At 32.5% G+C, this 10930-nt stretch overlaps 1 long non-coding RNA gene across 1 annotated transcript; it reads right to left on the reverse strand.

The window, feature by feature from the left end:
* Positions 1–341: 341 nt before the first annotated feature.
* LOC113690001 (uncharacterized) lies at positions 342–3072 on the reverse strand. The gene is made up of 2 exons (XR_011814935.1): positions 2426–3072; positions 342–744 (listed from the first exon to the last, which is right to left on the reverse strand). It is a non-coding gene; the product is annotated as an uncharacterized lncRNA (long non-coding RNA).
* Positions 3073–10930: the final 7858 nt, after the last annotated feature.

Below are 10930 nucleotides of genomic sequence, written 5' to 3' on the forward strand. Positions count from 1 at the left end.
TGTCCTTAGTCAAAGGCCTCAAAAACAAGAAAATGAATGTTCAGCACCACAACATATCTCGTGCAAAAAGAAACTATCAACAGGTTTCTGCTGCTTCCCTTCACAACGCATCTAGGTGACATTCTTGTGGAAAAGGTCATTAAGCTTTAACAATGTCTTTCGACTTTGCTTGCAAGGATTCTGTCAGTCTTCAAAGGGACTGAAGAGATTAACAGGTTCTGACTTTTTGGCAGTCAAATAGACCAAAAGAAACAAAACTATGGCCAGTGGGAAAAGTCAAACACCATAGGTTGAGTTGGCTCCTGCTTCCTGAGGGCTTTCCCAATTTTCAAAAGCATACGTTACTGAATTTGTATCCCGGACCATGGATAAAATGATAAATTGCTCAAGGCACAGCAATGCATGTACAAGATGGGTACGAGTTGAAGCTCTAAAGTAGAGAGAATAGGAACAGCAATACAATTAGCATATCAATGAAAAATCTTGATCAATCGAACAGCTGACCCTAACTAGCTGGTCAGAAGATTTTTATATGGATACCAAAAACAAATCCCTAATCACCAAATGACAGGGTTCATATGCACTACAGCCTTGGCGATATTGATTTTTATCAGTCTGAGCTTACCAGACCACTTGCAAGGTAGATAAGTAAATCCGACTTGGTGGTGACTCCTAATAGCCTTGCCAAGTTCTTCACAAGTTTTCATCCTGGCGCACACTGCTAGAAGCAGTCTTCTTCTCATTCTAGTTCAATTGATAAGAAAATAACTAATGAGAAAGTTAATTAGTTAAATACAGACCCAAAAAGGCAAAATACAATAGCAGACGACAAACTAGGAAAGTTATAAGCTCCACACTCTGTGCATCAAAAGCTGTCATGATGTAGATGGTAACATGAGCAAATAAAGGGGAAACTTAACTACAATTCCGTTCACACCCTATATTAACCGAAACATATCCTGAAAATAGATCAGCAGGTGCACTAAAATCAAGAAATCAATCGAGCAATGCCTCCAAAAGAGATTGATGCATAGTTTGCCACAGGATAAATAAGAAAATAAATGAGGCTATTATGCCATCAAAATCTGTGAAACGTTTTTCAGAATTCACTTAATAAATGGGAGAAAACTACAAAGATGTCAAACAAGGCAAAATCTCTAAGTTTATTAATAAGATATCTAAGTGGTGCCAAAAAGTTCCAACACTAGTCCAGTGTAAATCAAGCACAATGCACAACAGTTCTGTAGTCCGCAATGTATGGCTAGACAGCCTGACTTAAAAACAATTTTAGTCTAATTGCAGATTGAAACCATATTTTCTTTTTTTGGGACATGAAAAACCTCTGCAATATGAAGCTAATCACTCCAACATTGTTAATGTAATATACTTGATTGTTTGCAGATTGGTTAGCAACACTAACTTCAGTCTAATGTCATCTGAGAAAGGATCAGGCAAAATTTGAACGGTGATTAAGAGAGTTAACAGAATTTTAAGGAGGACAGTGCCGTTTTGAAGTGGGGGCAGTTGTTAGACTTGAGCCACATCAGGGGACATGTGTGAAGAAAACAGTGGACCACCTGGATTCAGTTGTTACATTTCTGCTTTCAGCGTATAAAAGGCTCATGCCTTTCACGTTCTCTTTCAGCTTTTTGGATAACTTTTCTGTAATTCTGGGAGAAGACTGCTATTGCTGGCATGTACTTGAAGAAGACATTTGATACCAGGGAGTTTCTGGCAACAGGCAGGAGATAACATGGGCATAATTCTCTACACAAATTTGCATGAGATTTGGAGGAGGAAGTCCAGAGGAAATAATTGCGGAGTTTAGAAAAATTGTGCAAAACGGAACCTTTGGAGATTAAGAGCATAGGTTTGAAACTCCAAAAGCTTTAGTAATTCCTACTATGGATCTCTGTTTATGAGTGGTTTAAAAGAAGAGATTACACCAATGGTTAAACTGGTTAAAATCTGTTTGAAACTGAATAGATCACTGAACTCCTGGTTCCTTCCCCAAGACTTTCACACTCCTCTTAAAAATGAACCCAGTCAAAACTCACCAGTTTCTCTTCTGAACCCCAAAGAAAACCAGAGCAGAAACACAACCAAAATTCCAATAATTTCAGAAAAAATTACCCTACGAATTTCCAGGATAAAAGAGTGAAGGGACTCTCTGTCTCAAATGTGATGAACCCTACAATTCAGGTATGTCTGTAAGAATGCCAACCTGAATCAAGCACTAATGCACAAAACTCATACAGTCCACCGTATACGCACCACACATCAATAGGTAAAAGCAATTAAGCAAACACAAAAGAATTGAAACCAAACCCAGTTTGTATCGATCAGATAGATGAAATGGTACCGGCATAATTTGACGGACACACAAGCACGAGACAGGATTCCAGAAAGGAGAAAGTTCAATTACCACAAGTGAGATTAATTGGCTTGCCATCTTCTCAACACTCCCAAAGAATCCTTTCTTGATTCCCCTGCGCTTCGCTTCTTCTCTGGATACAGTTAATTTCACCAACTCATTGTTTTCTCCCATTTTGAAGACGAAGGCTCTGTTGTCCTTGAGTTCAGAGAGTGGCAGCGGGATCCCTTTCACATCTTCACTTTCAAGGGAAACAGTCCACTCCGGGTACTTTCGCACCACCTTCTGTATACGCTCCCAATGCTCGACAAACTCTGACGAGCTGAAGGGGTAATGGTCCCCTGACTTAATTGTTTTTTCGTGGAAGGGCTTCCGTGCCCACAGTTTCAATTCCTCCACATACCCCCGCCTCCACTCGGTGAATTTGATATCCTTACCGGTGAGGTTGATAATAACACAGACAGCCTTGCCCATTCGACAACCAGAAATGCGGGTCGACTTGCTGCGATTTGTGATGAAGAAAGTAGAGTAGGATTCAGAGGAAAAAGGAGGGCGGCGGCGTTTTCTTAGATGCACTAGAATGCGTTTTCTTCGGTATTTTGTCTTAAACCATCAGAAAAGTTACTTTTTTAGTAAGTTGGAAGCGGATAAGTGCTGGCGCAAAATTATTTGCAGCCGTCGTTTTTAGTTTGTGTCCTAGAGTGGCCAAAGTCAATTTGGCGGACACTTAAAAGGTTTCCCGTTACTTAGTAGTACTATATTAAATTAATATTCCAATTCCTAAATCGTCGTTTTTGGTTCGGCCTTGTTTCCATAAAGCTTGATTCGGTGAACAGTGGTAGTTGGAGTCCGATTGTGTGATCGATTCCTTTGTCCATTTGGAAATCATAGTTTGTTTGGATAAGAGTTTATTTGGATAATTTATTTGAAATAATTACTGCACGATTTTTTGTGATATGATGTATGTAAGATAAAAAGGTGATTGAAAAAATAAAAAGGTGATTGAAATTTGTGAGGAAAATTATTTTTTTCCAAATTTTCTCTATCCAAACACACTGTTTTGTTATTAGGAAGTTTAACCTCTTATAAAGGATTATTATCACTTTACCCGTCCAAACCTTTATACCCACTATCAATTTACCTTTTAATGTTATCTTTTAGTCAGTTTACTTTCATAATTAACAGTTAAAACAAATAGCAATAGATGATTTAGATGAAATGATATATATGTAGTTCAAAATAATAACTGATTTGGATTGTGAATTATTAGAGATATTTTTACTGTAGCACTTTTTGTGATGTGATGTATGTGAGATAAAAAGGTAATTGGGAAGGTAAAAAGGTGTATTGGAAATTGTAATGATGACGTAAGCAAATAAATTTAGGGAAATAAAGCTCAATCCAAACAAACCCAATGCCCATTTGTTCTAAAGTTGCATTGATCAGGAAAAAGACACGTTACATACGAAAATAAAAAAGTTTAGACTTACGAAAAGGTTCAGATAATTTTAAAAATTTCATAGTATAACCTTGTAACTAAAGTTGTCAAGAAATTAAGAGAAGAAACCAGAAATAAAGAAAAAAGAATTAAAAAATTAAGGGATTCGTGAATGGTTTAAGGGAAAAAAAAAAAGAGAATAAAAAAAGGCTGGATATCATTTTAATAGAAAAGGAATTAAAATAGTTAAAACAGAGACGGAATGATGTTAAACTTATTTTTGTGTGGACGTAACTGCCCTCCCAAAACTTTATACATCATTACATACAAAAAAGAAAAATAACAATCATAAGAAATGGCTGACATTTATTTATCTGATGATGCTGACATTTTCCTTCGTTGAGGAATGGCTGACAGTTTTCTTTGACAAAGAAATGAGGAAAAGGCTCAACCCCAAGTCATTCGGTTAATTAGCAGTAGTAACTATGTCGTCATTTCCCAAACAATTCCACTCTTCGCCCGAGCCAATGGCTTTTAATTAGCACTAGTAACTAATAGGCGTAACACAAGCTATTTAAGATTAGGCCCAACATATGTCGTCATTTCCTCCCCACAATTCCACTCTTCGCCAAATCCAAAGCCAAAGCCACATTCAAACAACCAATTAGCTTGGGCATATAGCTATTTTGACCCACGCAGCAGTCAGCACACAGTTTTGCTTTGCTGTTGCTTTCCTGTTATTTTGACGGTTGGTCTTTCTCAGAATCATCATGAACGCATAATTGATTTTTCTTAGATTTCATTGACCAGATTAGGGGTGCAAACGAAGCGAGTCGAGTCGAATCGAGCCGAGCTTTGGTCTAATCCAGTCAAGCCTCCAGTTAATTTTGTGAAACTCGAACTCGAGTTGAACTCGACATTTTACTTAAAAAATAAAATAATAATAATAATAAAATTATTTTTAAAAAATAAAAAATAATTATTTATTTTTTAAAATGAATAAAATAATAATTTTTTAACAAATAATAAAATATTAGGAATATATGTGTAATTTTACTATTAAAATAAAAAATAAAAAAATAAAAAATATATATATATAATTGAGCTCGCGAGCCAACGAACTTAATATTTTTGAACTCAAGTTCAACTTAATTAGCTCGAGCTCGTACTCGATCGCGAGCGGTTCGATTCGTGAACACCCCTAATTGCCTTGAAGCCTCGTGTACGTATTTCCTTGCCCTTTCTTAGACTGAATGTGTACATATTTCGTTGCCGCACATCAGATGTTCGGTTTCAAAAAAAAATTTTAAATTGTGGCACATTAGATGTGCCATTTTGAAAAAAAAAATCGGATTACCGCAAATTGAATCTGAGGCGATTTTCCAGCTGTTGATCAAATGGATTTCGCCCCAAATTTAATGTGCGGCTTACAGAAATTAATTTTCTCTTTAGAGTGAAATTAATTACATTCCGTAAGGTTTAAAAATGCTCATGGATAATTATCTTGACGACATGTGTGTAGATAGTTAAAGAAAAGTAGTTTTTGTAAGGTTTAAAACGAAAGTTCGTATAATGACAACAAATGTTTACCCCAATCCATTCCTCTTCATTTATATATACTAGTGCTCAATGCACACCCAATGCTTGTGCAATAAATAAATTATATAATATTTATAGTCATATATTTTAAATAAATTTTTTATTACTGAAACAAACTTCAATCTTTTAAAAGTTTTTCATAAATTAATTTTATACTAGTAGTTATAATATTCAGGTGTAGTTATGTTGAAAACATCTAGTAAAATAGTTAAAATAAAAGTAGTTTTATAAGAGCAAAAAAGAAAGTTCATAAAGTGACATAAATATTAACCCCAATATTAAGCTCATTAAGTGACATAAATATTAGCTCTAATATTAATCCCAATATTAACCCCAAAATCAATCAAGCTTTGTCAATCAATTCATTTGCAAATCCCCGATCAGAGGCAGCTTGGAACTTGGAAAATGAGTTGTCAGCCCCCGGTATCTGGACATCATATAGCGAAGGCAAGTTGTCGACACAACCTTCGTCTCTAACGGAGTTGAAAGGGTTTAGGAAATTTGAGATGGTGGCTGGACAAGAGAAGGAACGACGTTAGAGATCTGGGGGTTTAGGTGATGGTGCGGGGCTTCTAGACATTTGTTTTTTAAATTTTTGTAATGATGGTTTAGGAGGAGATTTCATGGGATTTTTTGGTAACATTAAGTAAAGAACTGGTAAGTTTCAATGTAAAAATGGTAAATTTTGGTAGTGACGAAGTAATTTTTATCACAATCATAGCTCATAATTTTTAGAGATAATCTCGAAAACCTCCCTTGAGGTTTTTTCTAATCACACCTAACACTCCTCAAGTTTCAAAAAATCACACTTAACACCCTTAGAATGACAACCTTTATAACATGGCAACTCTTTTATGTAAAAATAATATAAAAAATATATATTTAGTAGAGGGACTATGGTATTCTTCCAATTTTGTCCTTTTGTAAGTTGGTTTTTGAATTTTAGAAGATGAAAATAAAAACAAATAGAATTGCAAAATTACATAGAAATTGACGGGGTGTAAGTACAATAATTATTGAATTGTATATTTTTTCTTGATTTATATGACCGTTATAAGATCTATGCCAAAGTTTTGGATAGAAAGGAAACAAAATTTTTTGAATACTATTTGTTAACCAATTTTTCAAAAATTTTGTTTTTGATAATTGAACACCATTATAGGTTGCAAAATTCAAACCTTCCTGTGGGCAAAGGTTGCAAAATACATAGAACTTACTTTCCTTAATCATAAGACTAGTAATCTGAAACAATAAATTGAAGAAATAATTGGTACCTATAGGTATATCTCTTCATTTACTATCTAATTTATCATCTTATGTCAATTAATCTCACCAAAATAATTACATCCCTTAGGGCCATATAACTATCTTAATGAATTAATTGCAACTTGATACATATGCCATTTTTTAAATTTCTTTAATCACTGAATAATATTTGAAAAAGAAATACAAAATTTCTCCAAACACTAATATACTTAAATTGCTATGGCGTTATACAACGTTATAAGAAAAATTGTCAACTAGTCAATATGTTGGCTAAAAATTCATAAGTTCATTTACCAATTTGTATGTGATGAAAAACTTTTCTCATCAAATATTTGGAATGCTGTGGCTATTCCCAAATATATAATGTAAAAGTGAAATTCTTAACATGGCATCTTGTTATTTGTCAATAGTCAAAAACTTTATGTTGACTGAATTTTATTGAATTTTCCTTTCTTTTTATAATTGCTTAATCTTATGTGATTAAAGTTCTTTACACCGTATATTTGAGATGGTGTGGCTACTCCCAAATATATGATGCAAGAAAACTTCTAATGAAAATTCATAGAAAATAAGTAGCCAACTTGTTGACTAGAAATCCTTGATTTTAATCACTAAATAATATGTGATCAACATTGTAGTACACAAATGCTTGAGATGCTATGGCTACTCTCAAACATAAAGTGTGCTAGACTTTACAAGGATATCAAAATAGTCAAAAAATATTTGTTTTGACAAAAGAATTTCTTAATTTCCCTTTTTTATATTCATTTTTAACCACCAACCTTTATGTGATTAAAATACTTCATGCATCAAATAATTGAGATGCAAGACAAACTTTATAAAGGAAATTCTTTGAAATTCAAATGTAATCAATCATACTAATGTTGACATCATAATATGAGATAAATGAACATAAGTGTAATGAACAAAATACTACATAATTCCAAATAATAACAGAAACTTGGAGGCAAACTCATATTGAAATCATATTTTTAAATATTTATCTCATAATAAGGTAGCATAGATTCAATAAGCCTGCAGATCCATTCATATAAAGTCAACCAATTATCTTGCAGAGAATATGATATTAATCTTTTGATTGCAGAATATAACAACTCTTTATATGTTTCTCAAATAGTTATATTGTATTGATAACAACAATCAATACATACAGCCCTGCAATCATAAATATGTAGGTCCAAGACAAATTCAAATTACTTTCAGTCATCCCAGATTATTGGAGGAACTCTAGATAAATTGCATAACCAAATAAAGTATCATATAAATGATACATATACATGGAATTAGTCATTAAATCTCAATTATTGAGAAAATGAGACCATAAATCCCATGACAAATTATATTCGATTCGTTCAAACTTGATACGAATCTCTAAAACTTATATTAGATTACCAAAAGGCCATGAAGTTATAAGCTAAACAACATGGCTAAAGGTTGGCTCTAATACCACATGTTAACTAATTATGTACATATGAATGTATTACGTAGCGGAAATCTAAATACACTTATCTCTAACCATTGTTGCCAAGTACAAGTTGGTGCCTTTTTGTATCATTGCCTCCTTCTTGTCTATTCTAACAAACAAAATATGTAAAAGAAGGAAAAGTAGAAGGAGAAATTAGAGTAAGGATCTTCTAGCCTATGCCTAATTCAAATGTATACAATTGATGGAATACCACAAACTATTTATAGGTTAGGTTAGGGACCCTTATTAACAAATACAAAAATTTCTAGTGTTTTCTTACATCAAGGAAATCTTGCCAAAATTCATAATTGAAAATAACATTTTCTGACTAATTGATTGATTTGATTGATTAACTGATTAAATAAGATATCAATTAACAAAGATATCAATCAATGATTAACAAATAGGATACTAATTAATTATTAACAAAATATCAATCAATTAATCAAGATATCAATTACCAATCATTATCTAATGGGAGATGCTAATTAATTATTAACAAAATATCAATCAATTCATTATGATATTAATCACTTTAAAATCAGTCATATGGATCATAATTGCTTCAAAAGGAGTCAAGTCTTACCACAAAAAGAAAGCTAAGTTATCTACACTATATAAAAGTGGGAGTTGCCTGAATGAATAGTAAAAGAGTGTCTTTCTTGGTTATTTGTAGAGCTGTTAAACGAACCGAACTGTTCGGTAGCTCGGTTCGTTTCAACTCGTACATATTCGTGAACGGTTCGTTCGAAACCTTAAACGAACCGAATTCGAACCAATTTTTTTATTCGATTAATAATTGAGCGAACACGAGCATGCTCATGAGTTTTGACAAACGTTCGCGAACATGGACATAATTGTTATTTGACAAATTTTAGGGTTATTTTTATGGCTAAACTTTGATATTTGGAGGGCAAATTGATTTGTTTTATTTGTTGTTTTATGTTAATGTTAGTTATATAGTTAATGAATAATAGAATTTAGTCACTTAGTGCTTTAATTATTTTTTAGGATGATTAATGATTTGTATGATATATTTAAGGTTTAAAATAATCTGGATTCAAACTTTTCGAATATGTTCGCGAACGGTTTATTTATGTTAAACGAGTCGAACACGAACACAGGTTTATAATTCGAAAATTAACAAATTAACATGAACCAAATTTGAATTGCTTAATGAATAAAATTTAAATATAAAATACTTGATTCGATTCGATTCATTTAAAACTCTAGCTATTTGGCCGTCGGTCGATTTATTTGTCCTATTAGTGTCCCGTTGCTCGGTGCTATAGATTTGGAGATATTGCCTTAGCCTTAGTTGTTGGCTACTTTCCGCTTGTGCCATTCGTTTTTGCCCTTTATTGAAGACAAGACAAGATAGGATGCGGATCTGACTCCTATGGAGTCTTCAGTCAACTCCACATAAATGGAGAATCAACTTGAGAAGGACGCGTGTTGATGGTGACATCAAGATATTTATAATAGACAGAGGATTGAAATGATAACGAGACAAAGGGTATTCTAACGGCACAACTAGAAGGATTGAAATGACAACCTTGTTCGTATGCACAACTAGAAGGATTGAAATTTTATCCAAGCATGTCGAGTATGAATTGAATCTACATAAGATTTGATTCATTAAAATGCCTACTTGTATTTAAATTTACAATTTTATTCTAACAAGCCTATTATTACATCATTGCTTATTCATTTTTCATACCAAATATAATTGTATTTCTACAACATGTAATGTGAGGCAAACCAAATGAAACTTCACACTATGTACTTTTACTAGAATTGTTTCTTTAACTACCCATGATATTAATCTTTTAACTATTATAAAAAACAAAAAAAAAATAGGTTATAGTGGTTTTGCACTTGGTAACATAAAATTAAAAAAAAATGATGGGCATTTTAGGCGTAATTGAATGTGTAAATAAGTCAAACTCAATAGAATTACTCGTAAGCTTAAGTTCTCGCTGACTGAGTTCAAATAGATCAAATAACTTGAAGAGCTCAAGTTAAAACCTAATATGTGAGTCTCGAAAATTTATCGAGTATAAACGAGCTCAATTACACTTCAATATATATATAATTTTATATTTATTAGTATAAAATATCTATCATGTCCTTTGTTTTAAAATGTATAAAACATTAGTTTATATTACTTAAACTTGATTGGGCTTGACTAAACTCAATTGAACTGAATTGAGTTTAATGAAACTTTATTGGGTTGACTAAGCTCAATTAATTGAGCTTGATTGTGCTCGATCTAATTGAACTCAATTAAGGTAAAATAAATTCGATTTAAATTCAAATTCAAACTTAACTTTCAACAACTTAACAAGCTAGGGTTCAACTTCAAGTTTTTTAGTAGTGTACTGCTTGAACCTGATTTGATATAATTGCACATTTTAATGTAATAGCATACAGTAATGTGTTTCTACATGTTGATGCATTATTTTTGGCAATAAGTAACAATTAAGCATGAGTACAAATTTCCATAAATATTAGTTACAATTCTATTATCATAATTTTCTTCACTTGTTTATTAATTTATAACAAGCGTTCCATAATTATATATATAATTCGGAGCATTTTTTCTACTTGCAATATTTAGTTATCCTACCTTTTCAAAAGCGATATAAATAATCGACCACTAAATATCATACTTACTTGATGTTTAACAATTTTAATAATGAATACTTAAATTTTTGTATCTGTATATATAATTGATAGCAGAAAAGGTTTATGCATGCTTGAGTGG

This window comes from Coffea arabica, chromosome 5c (assembly GCF_036785885.1).
Source record: "Coffea arabica cultivar ET-39 chromosome 5c, Coffea Arabica ET-39 HiFi, whole genome shotgun sequence".
NCBI classification, from domain to species: Eukaryota; Viridiplantae; Streptophyta; class Magnoliopsida; order Gentianales; family Rubiaceae; genus Coffea; species Coffea arabica.